At 39.4% G+C, this 13,526-nt stretch overlaps 1 non-coding gene across 1 annotated transcript; it reads left to right on the top strand.

The window, feature by feature from the left end:
- Positions 1-12,107: 12,107 nt before the first annotated feature.
- Positions 12,108-12,268, top strand: LOC142605445 (18S ribosomal RNA). Its single transcript, XR_012839065.1, has one exon. It is a non-coding gene; the product is annotated as an 18S ribosomal RNA (ribosomal RNA).
- The last annotated feature ends 1,258 nt before the right edge of the window (positions 12,269-13,526 follow it).

Below are 13,526 nucleotides of genomic sequence, written 5' to 3'. Positions count from 1 at the left end.
GGAGGACCAGGAAGGAACCAGCGCTGAGAGAAGGAACCAGGTGGGGCCGAAAGGTAACAACACCCTAACCAGACAAGAGCAGCAAGATACAAGTCGTCCGTCTGCCACAGATACTCCACCATCACACATAGTCGCCGAGATACAAATGATGAAGGAGCGGATGAACTTCATGATGAACGCCCTCAAAGGACGGGTATCGAACAATCTTAGTCCATCGGACGGACTTGCCCTTCACCGCATCCGTCACTTCATTCCCCTTTCGCCAAAGTTTCGCATGCCCTAGGTGGAAACTTATGACTGCAATAAGGACCTCTTCGATCACCTGGAGACCTTCAAGACACTGATGCACCTATAAGGGGTGGCAGATGAAATCATGTGCTAGGCCTTCCCAACAATGATAAAAGGTCCTGTAAGGGTATGGTTCAATAAGTTGACACCGAATTGCATCGGCACTTTTATGGAGTCAAGCTCCCAGTTCGCCTCGCACTTCATTAGAGGGCACATGCATAAGAAGACCACAGCATGCCTGATGAATATCAAGCAACGAGAGGAGGAGATGCTGAGATCCTACATAGCACATTTCAACAAGAAGGCATTCTCGATTGACGAGGCTGACGATAAGATACTTGTGGTCGCGTTTACAACGGACTACGAAAGGGTAAGTTCCTGTTTTCCATATACAAAAATGATCCAAGACTATGTCAGAGGTACTCTATTGGGCAACTAAGTACATGAATGCTAAAGACACATTGTTGGCCCAAGAAGATAGACCTAAGAAGAGGGAAAGCCAAGAGGAAGCACGTCAGGACAGAGGACGAAAGAGAGCAAGAACTGGAGACCGATGAGAAGATAGGTGTTCGAGACCCCCCATTGGGAGGTTTACAAACTTCACACCTTTAAATGCTTCGATTGATCAACTCTTGATGCAGATCAAGGATAAGGGAGCCTTGACGTTCCTAGGGAAGATGAAGGGGGACCCTAGTAAGAGGTCTTGAGATAAGTACTGCCGGTTCCACCGAGATTATAGACATGACACATCTGACTGGTACGACCTGAAGTAGCAAATCGAAGCTCTTATCTGGCAAGGGAAGTTGTAGAGGGCAACAATAAAGAGAAGACAAACACACCATAAGAGCACCTCATACAACGAGAGAACGAATGGCCTAGGCTACCCCTAGGAGACATAAGGATGATCGTGGGTGGAACTACAACCTCTTGCTCCACTAAAAAGGCTCGCAAGACTTCTCTAAGGATGGTTTAGAACGTCCAGCTCACAGGCATCGTTCCAAAGATAGCACAAGTCAACAACCCCGTCATTGGGTTTTCAGAGGAAGACGCACACCGTCTCCAACACTCGCATGACGATGAACTAGTTGTAAACATACATATAGGAGATTATAACACACACCAGGTCCTGATTGATAATGGCAGCTCCACCGATATCTTATACTATCCAGCATTCTAGCAGATGAGGATTGATAGAGGAAAAAGGGTATTCCCCCTCGATGCAGTCACGTTACCTGTCACAGTTGGTGATTACCCCCAACAGATTACTAAGGATGTGACATTCCTCGTGGTTGACTGCTCATTCGCTTACAATGCCATCTCAGGACGACCTATAGTGGGAGAATTACGTGGAGATCAGGTGGCTACTCGAGAGTGTTACATAGCTATGTTGGAGATGGACGACCATCTCCAGGCCATGAATATAGAAGAATATCGGGCAGTGGCGGAGCCCGTTGAAAGACTTGAAGAGATACATCTTGACGATTCCAGACCCGACCAGACGACTAGGATTGACACCATTGCTAGTCCACCTGTTCGCCAAGCACTCACAACTTTTCTCCATGAGAATCAGGATGTCTTTGCCTAGAGTCATGAAGACATGCCAAGGATCGACCCCTCAGTCATAGAACACAGGTTGAATGTGTCGCCTACTTTCCCTTTTGTCCGATAGAAGAAGAGAGTATTCAACCAAGAGCGGGACCGGGCTATAGTGGAAGAAGTTTGCAAATTGCAAAATGCAAACTTCATCAGGGAAGTATATTACCCTGACTAGCTGGCTAATGTGGTGATGGTCAAGAAGACCAACGAGAAGTGGAGAATGTGCCTAGATTTTACGCACCTGAACAAAGCATACCCTAAGGACGGTTACCCGCTACCGTGAATTGACTTTCTCATAGACTCTACAGCTCGCCACCAGTTGCTAAGCTTCATGGACGCTTTCTCTGGCTACAGCCAGATTAAGCTAAATGAAGTTGATCAAGAGAAGATTTCATTTGTCACAAGCCAAGGGCTATTCTGCTACCAAGTGATGCCGTTCGGACTAAAAAACGCAAGTGAGATGTATTAGAGGCTCATGAATAAGATGTTTACACATCAGATAGGAAGGAATGTCGAGGTCTATGTTAACGACATGCTAGTAAAAAGTCGAAGAGAGGGCAATCATTTGGACGACCTCAAGGAAACCTTCGACACCCTTCGTTCTTACAACATGAAGCTCAATCCAAGTAAGTGTGCATTCAGGGCGATGGCTGGAAAATTCCTGGGGTTCATGGTGTCTCAGAGAGGTATCGAAGTTAACACCGACAAAGTTCGGGCCATTATGGAAATGACGCCACCAAGGAACATAAAGGAAGTCCAAAGCCTCAAAGGCAAAGTGGCAACGCTCAATAGGTTTGTATCGCGAGCGACGGACAAGTGCCTACCTTTCTTCTGTATGTTGAAGAAGTTTTTTGAGTGGACCGCTGAGTGTCAGCAGGCTTTCGAGGATTTGAAGGCCTACCTCTCTTCCCCACCATTGCTAAGTCCCTTCAAGCTTGGGGAAGAGTTGTTCCTCTATTTGGTGGTATCCTTGGATGCCTTGGTCAAGGAGGAAAATAGTGTGCAAATGCCCGTGTACTGCACCAGCTAAGCATTCCGAGGCACGGAGGAAAGATACCCACCAATGGAGAAACTCACATTCGTTTTAGTTACCGCAGCCTGAAAGCTGAAGCCATATTTCTAGGCTCACACTATCATTGTCCTAACTGACAAACCTTTGCGGTGAGCAATGAGTAGTCCTAAAGCCGTCGGACAAATGGCGCTAAGGGCGATAGAAATGAGTGAGTTCGACATACAGCACTGCCTACGCACCGCAATGAAGGGGCAAGTAATCGTTGACTTCATCGCGGAGTTCACTAATATGCAAGGCCAAGGGGCAGAGATCATCGTCAATGGAGCATTTATATGGATGGGTCATCTAACAGGCAGGTTGGAGGAGCCAGTGTAGTGCTCCATTCACCTGAAGGAGACGAAGTTAAGTGCATGGTCCGTCTTGACTTCCTAATAACAAACAACAAGGCCGAGTATGAAGCATTGGTGGCAGGACTAGACCTTGCTAAAGCCGCGGGAGCAACAAGTGTGATCATAAACTGCAACTCTCAGGTGGTCATCAGTTAGATAAATGGCGACTACGAGTGCAAAGGAGAAAGAATGAAGAAGTACCAAGAGCAAGTGTAAAAACGAGCAAGTGAGTTACGTGCCAAGTTCATCCAAATCCCAAGGGAGGAGAATGAACAAGCTGATCGCCTTGCTAAAACCGCATCAGCAGAACATATTCTTATCTTCGGGAAGGTATTTTCTTTTGCTCAGCTTTCACCTTTGATCGATAACGTCAATATACAAGAAATAAGTTCGAGAAGCAACTAGACTACGCTGATAGTATCCTATTTGAAAAACACCACGCTACTCGAAGGTAAAGAGGCTGCGAGGAAGCTTAAGGTCCGGGTGGCATGATTCATCATGATAAAGGATGTCCTTTACAAGAGAGGCTTCTCCTACCCATATCTAAGATGCTTAGGCCTTGAAGAAGCAAATTATTTCATGAGAAAAGTCCATGAAAGCATCTGTAGGATCACGGTCTTTGGTGCACAAAATGATTTGGGCCGGGTACTACTAACCGATAATGTAAAGGATGCAAAAGCCTATGTTAGAGCCTATGACAAGTGTTAAAGGTTTAGCAACAACATCAAGCAGCCAGCAGAAGAGCTCGCCCCTATAGCAGCCCCGTGGCCTTTTGCTCAATGGGGACTAGACATCATGGGCCCATTCCTGACAGCAATGAAATAGCTGAAGTTCCTAATAGTCAGCATAGATTACTTCACCAAGTGGGTAGAAACCGAAGCCCTGGCTACCATCACAGAAAAGAACGTACGTAACTTCGTTTGGAGGAACGTCATTTGCAGGTATGGAATCCCTAGGGTCTTGGTGTCAGACAACGGAAAGCAGTTCAACAATGACTCCTTCAAATATTTTTGCTCATAGTTAAGGATTAAGAGTCACTACTCCTCTCTTGCCCACCCTCAGGCTAACGGACAAGTTAAGGTCACGAACTGATCCTTGCTTCGAATCATCAAGACTTGGCTTGAGGGGGCAAAAGGTGTATGGCCCGAAGAGTTGTCCAGTGTACTATGGGCCTACAGGATGACGACCAGAACTCCCACAGGAAAAACACTGTTTCGACTGGCATATGGAAGCGAAGCAGTTATCCCAGCTAAGATAAAACTCATAAGGTACAGGGTGGAAATTACAATGAACGAAAGAACGACGAGGCCATGCATCTACAACTTGACCTAGTGGACGAAGTCAAGGCAACAGCCGAACAAAGGCTAGCACGGTACCAGGACCTTATGGCTAAACACTACAACTCTAGGGTTATGCACAGAGACTTCCAAGTTGGAGATCTTGTCTTGAGGAAGGTGACGGGTGCCACGAGAGACTCTTCCCAGGGAAAGCTCGAACCTAATTGGGAAGGACCTTACAGAGTCATGTCATGGCAAAGGAAAGGTATGTACCACTTGGAAACATTAGACAGACAAAAGTTACCCCATCCGTGGAACACCGAGCACCTTAAGAGATACTACTAGTAGAAGATAGCATGAAGGGTGTTACTCCTCATTTCTATTTTATTTCTTTCAGTTAACTTTTACCTACAATACTTTTTAAAGCCCAAAGGGCAGGTTTTTATTCTTTTTTATATAGTTTTCTACTTATGCACGCAGTTATCACAATAAGAGGAGTTATTTAGATATGACCTGTGTGAATGTTTGTCTCTATGTGTGATTAAGTCCATAAGTGGACGAGCTTATCATTGAGTCCACAAGTGGACGAGTTTATTGCAGTCCACAAAGTGGAAAAATTTGTCACTACCGAGTCCACAAGTGGACGGGTTTACTACTAAGTCCACCAATTGGATGAATTTATCACCACCAAGTCCACAAGTGGACAGGTTTACTACTAAGTCCACAAAGTGGACGAATTTATCACTACCAAGTCCACAAGTGGACAAGTTTATTATAGTCCACAAAGTGGACGAACATATCACTACTTAGTCCATAAGAGGACGAGTTTATTATTAAGTCCACAGTGAGAATGAGGTCATCCCAAAGGGTTCCTTGCTATTATCAAGTCCATGGGGACACCTTGAAAATTATTAAAATCCCATAAAGTTGTTCAAATTTGTAGCCAATTAAGTTCGCAAAGTGAAAGAATTTACTATAAAGTCTACAAAGTGGATGAGTTCGTCCCATGAGAACACCTTAAAAAATTATCAAGCCCACAAATAGACGACATTACTATAAAGTCCACAAGGTGGACGAACCCACAAAGTAGACGACTTAATCCCATGAGGATGCCTTGAAAATATTTGAGTCCACAAAGTGGACAAGTTTACTATACGAGGATACCTTCAAATTATTTAATTTCACAAGTAAACTAACAAAGTGGACAAGTTCATTACCTAGAATAAGTGGATAAGTTCATTAATCGCCTTATGGGTGGACGAGTGCACCCGTGTAAATGGGGTCCATTACCTCCTTTAAGGGACAAGTGCATCAGAGATAAATGGAAATATACCAATAGACAAAAAATCAACATGATAGAAGCGATGGATTTAAAATAGTACACCATAGATAAAGTTAAGTGTTTACAAACAATGCTAAAAAACAAGAGGGCGCTTAATACTGTCTGAAAATATAACCAAGTACAGAAATTGTTGCTAAAAGATAAAAAAACTAGACTAATGGGTCTAGGAAGTTCTCGGCCAAAGGGTCCTCGTCAGCTTTAGGAGGAAGGTCCTGGGCAGAAGGGTTCTCAGCATCTTTGGCTTCAATGGACGTGATCAGAGGAGTGACAGGGTTCTCCACAACAGGTTGAGCCAAAATGACGCCATCATTGTTTGGATCCCGTTCTGACTGAGTGGAGTTGTCACTTTCCTCAAGGATGGTGTCGCCAACTGGAGTAGACTGCAGGGGATCGTCTATGGTGACCTTGGATAAATCCAAGTGTGGGTAGACGGACTTAACCTGTTTCAGGCCTCAAACCCGTCACCATAATAGACAATGCAAGCATCAATAAAAGACTGGGAAGCCTTGAATTCTATTACCGTGTCAGCCTTGGCCGTCTCCACCTGTTCTAGTAGAGTTGTCAGCTCCTTTTCCACAACCGGCTTAGCCTTTTACTCTTCTTCCCGCTGACGGATCTCCATCTTCAGCTTCTCTTCTAGCTCCGTCACCCTTTTGTTGAGAGTGCAAAGGGCGTCCTTATATTGATCCTGTTTGTTAGTTAGCATTTCATTACGCTTCCTAAGGCGAGTGATTATCCATTCCTCAGCAATGCACCTGTCTTACAGGGATTTCATGTGCACTAGGGCCTGAAAAGGAATTATAATTGTCAACCAAAGAATAAAGCAAAGGGGTAAGAAAGTTAAAAAAAAAAAAAAGTACCCTTGAGAGGTCGAAGAGGCATTACGCCCCCAACTCCTTCGTCTCTTGATCAGCACACGGTTCCATGTCCATCTCCTTAATGATTGATTCAACCATTTCAACGGTGTAGCCTTTGTGCATGAGAAGACGACAAGTTCCCTCACCGACGGGGCCAGTTCCCGTCATCAGACCTTTACCAGCTCCATGAGTGGGCTTAGGAGGTGGCAGCTTCTTCTACTTCACATCACCAATGGAAATGCCCGTTCCTTTCTTAAGAGGACGGTCATCCTTCCCTTCGCTCTTTCTTTTGGGCACCCCCTTGGTAACGTCCTTGAGAGCAGACGAGGAAGCTCCGTCCTTCTCCTTTTTCTTCTTGTTTTTAGCGGCTGCCCTCACTGAGGCCCTTTGCCTCGCTACCTCCATTTCTACAAAGGACAAGAGACGAATGTTAGAAAAGGAAGACGCTGATAAAGACAACGGGATGAAAGAAATAAGAAATATTACTTACACCGACGAGAGTAAGCGTCCAATCTACGAGCTATAGGTGTCGGCTCAGGACCACCATAGAAAGCATGCAAAGTGTCAAGGGTTATTATGTCCTGACACCTGTGTTCGTCAAGAGGGATCTCTAGAACCCGACGGATGAAAGCTTCTTGCTCGCCTGTAATGTGTGGGTGGGCGCTGGTTGCACAATAAAAGAAATTCGACAACATATAAACCATGAATCAACATCAGCTAGATACCAAAAAGAAAAGTGGACGACATGAAAAGATGTAGACGGTACTAAACCTGAACCTTTGACGATGCCCCAGGTATTATCAAAACCATGAGGCATTGTCACCTACTCGTCTTGACGTCACACCCAATCCGTCCCTTGAACAAAAAAGTATCTACCCTTCCAATTTTTATTTGAGTCGAGCATATCTAACACAAGCCTAAGTGTCTTCTGCCTCGCTGCAAAATGGCATATACCCTTGGACGAGGAGATGCATTGGGGTTTGTAGCACCAGAAGAACTCGTACAAGGTTAACTGACAGTTTCCTCCACTAAGACAACCTTAGATGACCTCAGCCCCTATAAATATCCTCCAAGCGTTTGGAGCAATTTGACTAACGGACAGACCTAGGTAGGTGGCCAATTAACGGTGTAGTGCCGTCAAAGGAAGCCTCAATCCAGCTGAGAACATGGCATGATACATGTCGACATCCGCGGTCTTACCAGAGTAGCATTTTTCATACTTCCCAGATAGAAGGATTGAAATGTTATTAGGAATTTGGAAGCGGTCCCTCAAGCCAATGAATATTTTAGTCGTCGTCATCGGATAAAATTCATTCACTGTCTAGATCTTAGGGAGAATAAAGGGACGAGTGTGACCATCACCAGGGCTTCTAGAGCTTCCTTCCTCAAGAACTCCTTCATCGACACTACCTTTGCCCCTGTCATCTTCTCTCATGATCACTTCAACCTCTCCTCCCTCATCATCACTGTCGTCACCCTCTACTTCCTCACCCTCATCTCTAACTTGACCCTCCACTTCGTTGTCAAAAGAATAGTTGACGACCCTGAGAAGCCCTCCTCAGGCTCATAACCTGACGGGAAAACTTCGTTGTAGCCCACTCCCTCATAGACTGACGACTGCTCACTCGTCGCTTCTATAGGTATCTATTTACCTACAAGCGACAGAGGTATTCTAAGAACCTAAGTTGACGGTCTCTCTAAGATTAACAACTAACTAGAATAATGTAAACAAAGGTAAAATGGCTTACTTGATTAGTGGACGGTTCTTTGAGGGATGATGGTCTTAGTAAACTAATGGCAGCAAATGCGACGAAACCAAAAAGTTGACGGGCGCAAGGTAAATCAAAATGAGAAGTTCTCTCTTACAATCAGCGAAGATGAAATAGGAGAAATGAGGGGAGGGGGGGGGGAAAAATATATATATATATATATATATATATATATATAAGGTGAAAGATGCACGGAAGACGAAGCGACGCCTTTGTTCAGAATCAAGGCCTATCAGCCTATGCCACGTGTCCTAAGCATTAAATGATGGCTACTCGAGGAACCATTAATGAACACTCCATTTTTTGAACAAGGGTGCAAATCACTCTATAACCCGTTAGCTAAAACTAACAAGGCTATGGAGTAGGGGGCAGCTAATGAGGGTAATTTTGGAAAGGTATTAAGCTCGTTCATAATGGATAAAATCATCGGGTTCAGTAAACTTGTCAATAAAGAAGACAACATCTACACCCTCAAAACCGACGACTCTAATTTTGACCCGTCGACTCGTCTTCCAAGCAGACGGCACTTTGGACCTGACGGCCCGAGCATCTGGACAAGATGCAGAGTTAACGGGGTTAAGCTGACGGAAACAAAGAGGCGCCTAACAGACCCAAATGGCTTTGCTTGGACTCCACAAATTGATATAAATGGAAACATCTTGTACCCCAAGAATAACTCTAATCGAGGAGATCTCTACAAGGAAAGAGTCCCATAAGATATGCGCATTAGGAAGAATTTTCTCTACAAGGAAAGATCTTCTCCGCCAAGGAATGGATGTCAACTCTATACTACTATAAAAACCTCAAAGCCCTCACAAACCAAGAAACGCTTAATTCACCCTAGCTCTGGCACTTTAGAGCTGTGAACAAGAGATTTCTCTAACTTGACCGTCGGAAGGTCTTTGGCTGATACCACACAGGTACTCTAGATCTGTGATTATTTTCTTATTATTAACCAAGTAATATATTAAGCCATCTAATCAAAGGTTTTGCATCATATCAACCTTTTGATTTCGATTCCACGAATCAAGCAATCTCAATCCCAAGAACGAACTCATGAAGCAAGCTCATGATTGTACTTTGAATTTATATTTATACACTTATATATATGTCAATAGTAATAGCAGAGAAGAAATAGGTTGAATTACCAATTTCTATTTCCAAGTTCTCATATTGTATCACATCCATTTTGGTAGGGGGAGAGCTAGATGGCACTACCAATTAACAAACCACTATTTGCTATTGTAAAGGAGCAAAAGGATCCTATTCTATCGCTTTTGATTAAAAATAATACAATTTAAATTCTTATAATATACACTTAACATTTACAAAAATCATATCTAATAATGTCGAAATAACGAATGTTTGTTATCCTATTAGGAATATTAGATAATTTCCCGCGTGATGCGTAGATACTTTGCAAATTCATTTGAAATAATTTTTATGTTTTTTATAACCTATTTATAATACTCATTTTGTTGTATAATATTTATGTTTTACCACAATATTATTGAATGTATAATATTTATGTTTTATTATGCACAGCTTAATAAAAAAAATTATATATTTTTTAAAATATATTTTTCGATAATGTAATTAAATTTAATTACAAATAAAATATTGTTAATAATTTAAAAATTATGGCAAGAATTAAATTTCTAAAAGCTCTTAGTAGTAATATATATATATATATATATATATGTGTGTGTGTGTGTGTGTGTGTGTGTGTGTGGCACATAAAAATATTTCCATTATACTTGCTAACATGTAGAGTAGTAGAAGTGCTACCCATATATAAAATTTCTTGCATATATAACCCCAAAAAAATTCCATAAATTACAAAAATATAAGTATCTAGACTAAAATTTAAATGTAAAAGTTTACCTATAAATTACCAATCATTGTAATTTTAATGTTACCATAAGTGAGAAAATAATCAGCATAATCTATTAAGAACACCAAATTAAAAAATAATATCAATAATTAAGATGAATTTCATTATCTAAATTTTTTATAAAAAAAATCATAACATCTAAGCACTAATTGAACTACGTTAGTATCTAGATTTTTTAGGGTACCACACTCAAAATAATTTCAGAAATAGATAAATAAAGGTATATAAAAAGAAAACAAATATTGTATCGCAATGTTAATGTAAAAGTTTAAATATGAATTACCCATGTCTAGCTATTTTGATATTGACATTTGTGTCTAGCCATTTTGATATTGCTATTAGTGAGGAAATAATCTGCACAATCATTTAAGAACCTCAAATCAAAAATATATATATCAATTATTAAGATGTAATGCATTATCTAAACTATTTTTAAAAAATCATAGAATTTAAGCAATAATTATACTACAATAGAAAAATAGTAATGCAATAAATAAAAATAAATAGAAGATAGCTCTTTTCACATAAAAGTAATTCTTCTCATTAAAAAAGCCAAATCCTTCCTTTTGTAATTCTTCACTTAATTTTGGTTTTTTATTAATTAATTTTAGCATTCTCAAATAGCATAGTAGAGTTGTAGTAGAGTTTTAATTCAACTCAATTTCTATAAATAAGGAAAAAAAAATTGAAGAGAGAGATGGACTGTAGCATGCCCAAATCTCATTAAAAAAAATTATTCCAATAAAAAAAAAAAGTTGTATCAATTGTCTAATGATTTTTTTTTAATTTTTTTTAATTGTGAAACTAAACGTATAAAAAAGATGACAAAAAAGAAGAAGAAATTGTGTAATATATATGATAAATAAAAAAAAGTTTATATCATGAAATATTAAAAAGAAAAAGTAAAACTGTGTAGAAAAAAAAAAGTTGATGTTAACTAAGCTTTTGTGTTTATCCAAAAAAAAAAAAAAAGTGAACGGAATTTAGTGTTTTATTAAAACACTAAAAGTATTTGAATAGAATTTTAAAATAGATCTTTAGAACAAAATCATATACTATGTTGCTATTTTTCACGTTTCTTTTTTTTTTTTTTTGGATTTTTCATCAAATTAAGATTTTATTAACTTAGAAAATATAAGAGAAGAAGATAAGAACAAAAAAAAAATTATATATATATATATATATATTTTTGCAATTTGGTGAAGCCACTTGGTACAATCACACTTTTAAGCCCAACTTTTTTTTATATAGTATACTAGTCGCTAACCCATGCAATGCATGGGAAAGTTGTGTTGTACGAAAATTTAAAAAATTCTTTGTTTATTCCTCTTGTACATTAAGATTCCAGTCTCAAAAATTCGTATCTTAGATATGAAACATTAAATTAGTAAATGAAAAATATTAATCAAACTTAAATTAAAATTAACAAAAACACAACGCATAAACTTAAATTAAATCCAAACACAAACAAATGAAAAAAAAAAGTCTCATATTAATACAAAAGAAGCATAAAATGAGAATTCTAAAAAATGGTCTCAAATTAATATAAACAGAGTATAAACTGGGAATTTTTCTGTTGAGGTCTATCCTGTAGAGGTACTCAAATTGGAAGAACCTTACCCGGACTTGACATGCCGTGAATCCTCTTGAAAGAGAGGGGTGCCATTGGGAACGCGAACACAAGTGGTGCATGGCTGTCGTCAACTCGTGCCGTAAGGTGTTGGGTTAAGTTCCGCAACGAGCGCAACTCTCGTGTTTAGTTGCCATTGTTGAGTTTGGAACTCAGAGCAGACTCTCGGTGATAAGCTGAAGGAAGGTGAGGATGACATCAAGTCATCATACCCCTTATGCCCTACGCAACACACGTGCTACAATGGCCAAGACAAAGGGTCGTGATCCCACGAGGGTGAGCTAACCCCAAAAACCCGTCCTCAGTTTAGATTGTAGGCTGCAACTCGCCTGCATGAAGCCAAAACCGCTAATAATTGTTGATCAACCATATGGCGGTGAATTCGTTGCTTACACCCGTAGCATCTCAAGTAATGACTTATTGGTTATACACATTTATGCCTTTATGGATATAGCACACACCAAAACTGGTCTTGATATAGGGTTTTAGGGTCCACAAAGTTCCACACAAAACCAAATTAAACAACATCAACATGAACTAAATTTTCAACCAACCCAGATAAATTAAGACAAGAATAAAAAAGTTGCAATAAGTTGGAATAGAAAACATAATGAGTTAGGTTAGATTAAAAAAAATGCTTTATTTCGTAAATTAACTTTAACTTTTTTTTTGTTTTAATGAATAACTTTAACTTAAGAAAGTCTGCCTTATATTGATTTTTATAAACTAATTATTTAGTCAACTTAGAAAGAAAGAAAGAAAAAAAAAAGCATGAACAATAAGTTTAAACTACTAAGCAAATATGATGAGATAAAAAAGAAAACAATTAAGCAAATCTCAAAACCAAAGACAAATACATTAATTTACAATAAGCAACACTATCATGCATATTTGATATTAATAATATTCTCTCATGACTTAATTACATGGCAATAGGAAATCTCCATTAAAAAAGAGAAAAAAAGAAATCAACTACTCTGTAATATAATAATATAAATTTATAACATTATAAACCTATAAGCATAAAGAAATTGACAACCACAAAGTTATTTACTATTTTTTTTAATGACATTGGTAGACAACTACAAATGAAAATCAGTCAAAAGCAGTAAACTTCTAAACTTAAAAAGTCTAGTTTAGCATGTTAATCCCAATTTTGATAATCAAAGCCGGATCCAAAGGTTTGAAGGAGATGTCCAGATATGAGACTTGGGGGAAGTAATTGATAGCATTTGAGAGATATGAGAAGAGAGATTATCTGAGTTTTGGGTTTTGGGGGAAGGAGATGGTAGTGTGAGAGATATGAGAAAGAGAGATATTTTTTTTTTTGTTTTTTTTTTGTTTGAGTTTAAGTTGAACTTATTAGAGAGATAGAAGAACTCCTTATTAAGTTTGGACTAAAAAAATAATAATTTTACTTAAATAAAATGATAATTTTATTTAAATATTGTGTTTACGTGAAAAATTATGAG

Source organism: Castanea sativa, chromosome 7 (assembly GCF_040712315.1).
Source record: "Castanea sativa cultivar Marrone di Chiusa Pesio chromosome 7, ASM4071231v1".
In the NCBI taxonomy this organism is placed as follows: Eukaryota; Viridiplantae; Streptophyta; class Magnoliopsida; order Fagales; family Fagaceae; genus Castanea; species Castanea sativa.
Note: the sequence above shows the minus strand (reverse complement) of the source record. Positions and strands in the feature narration are given on the sequence as shown.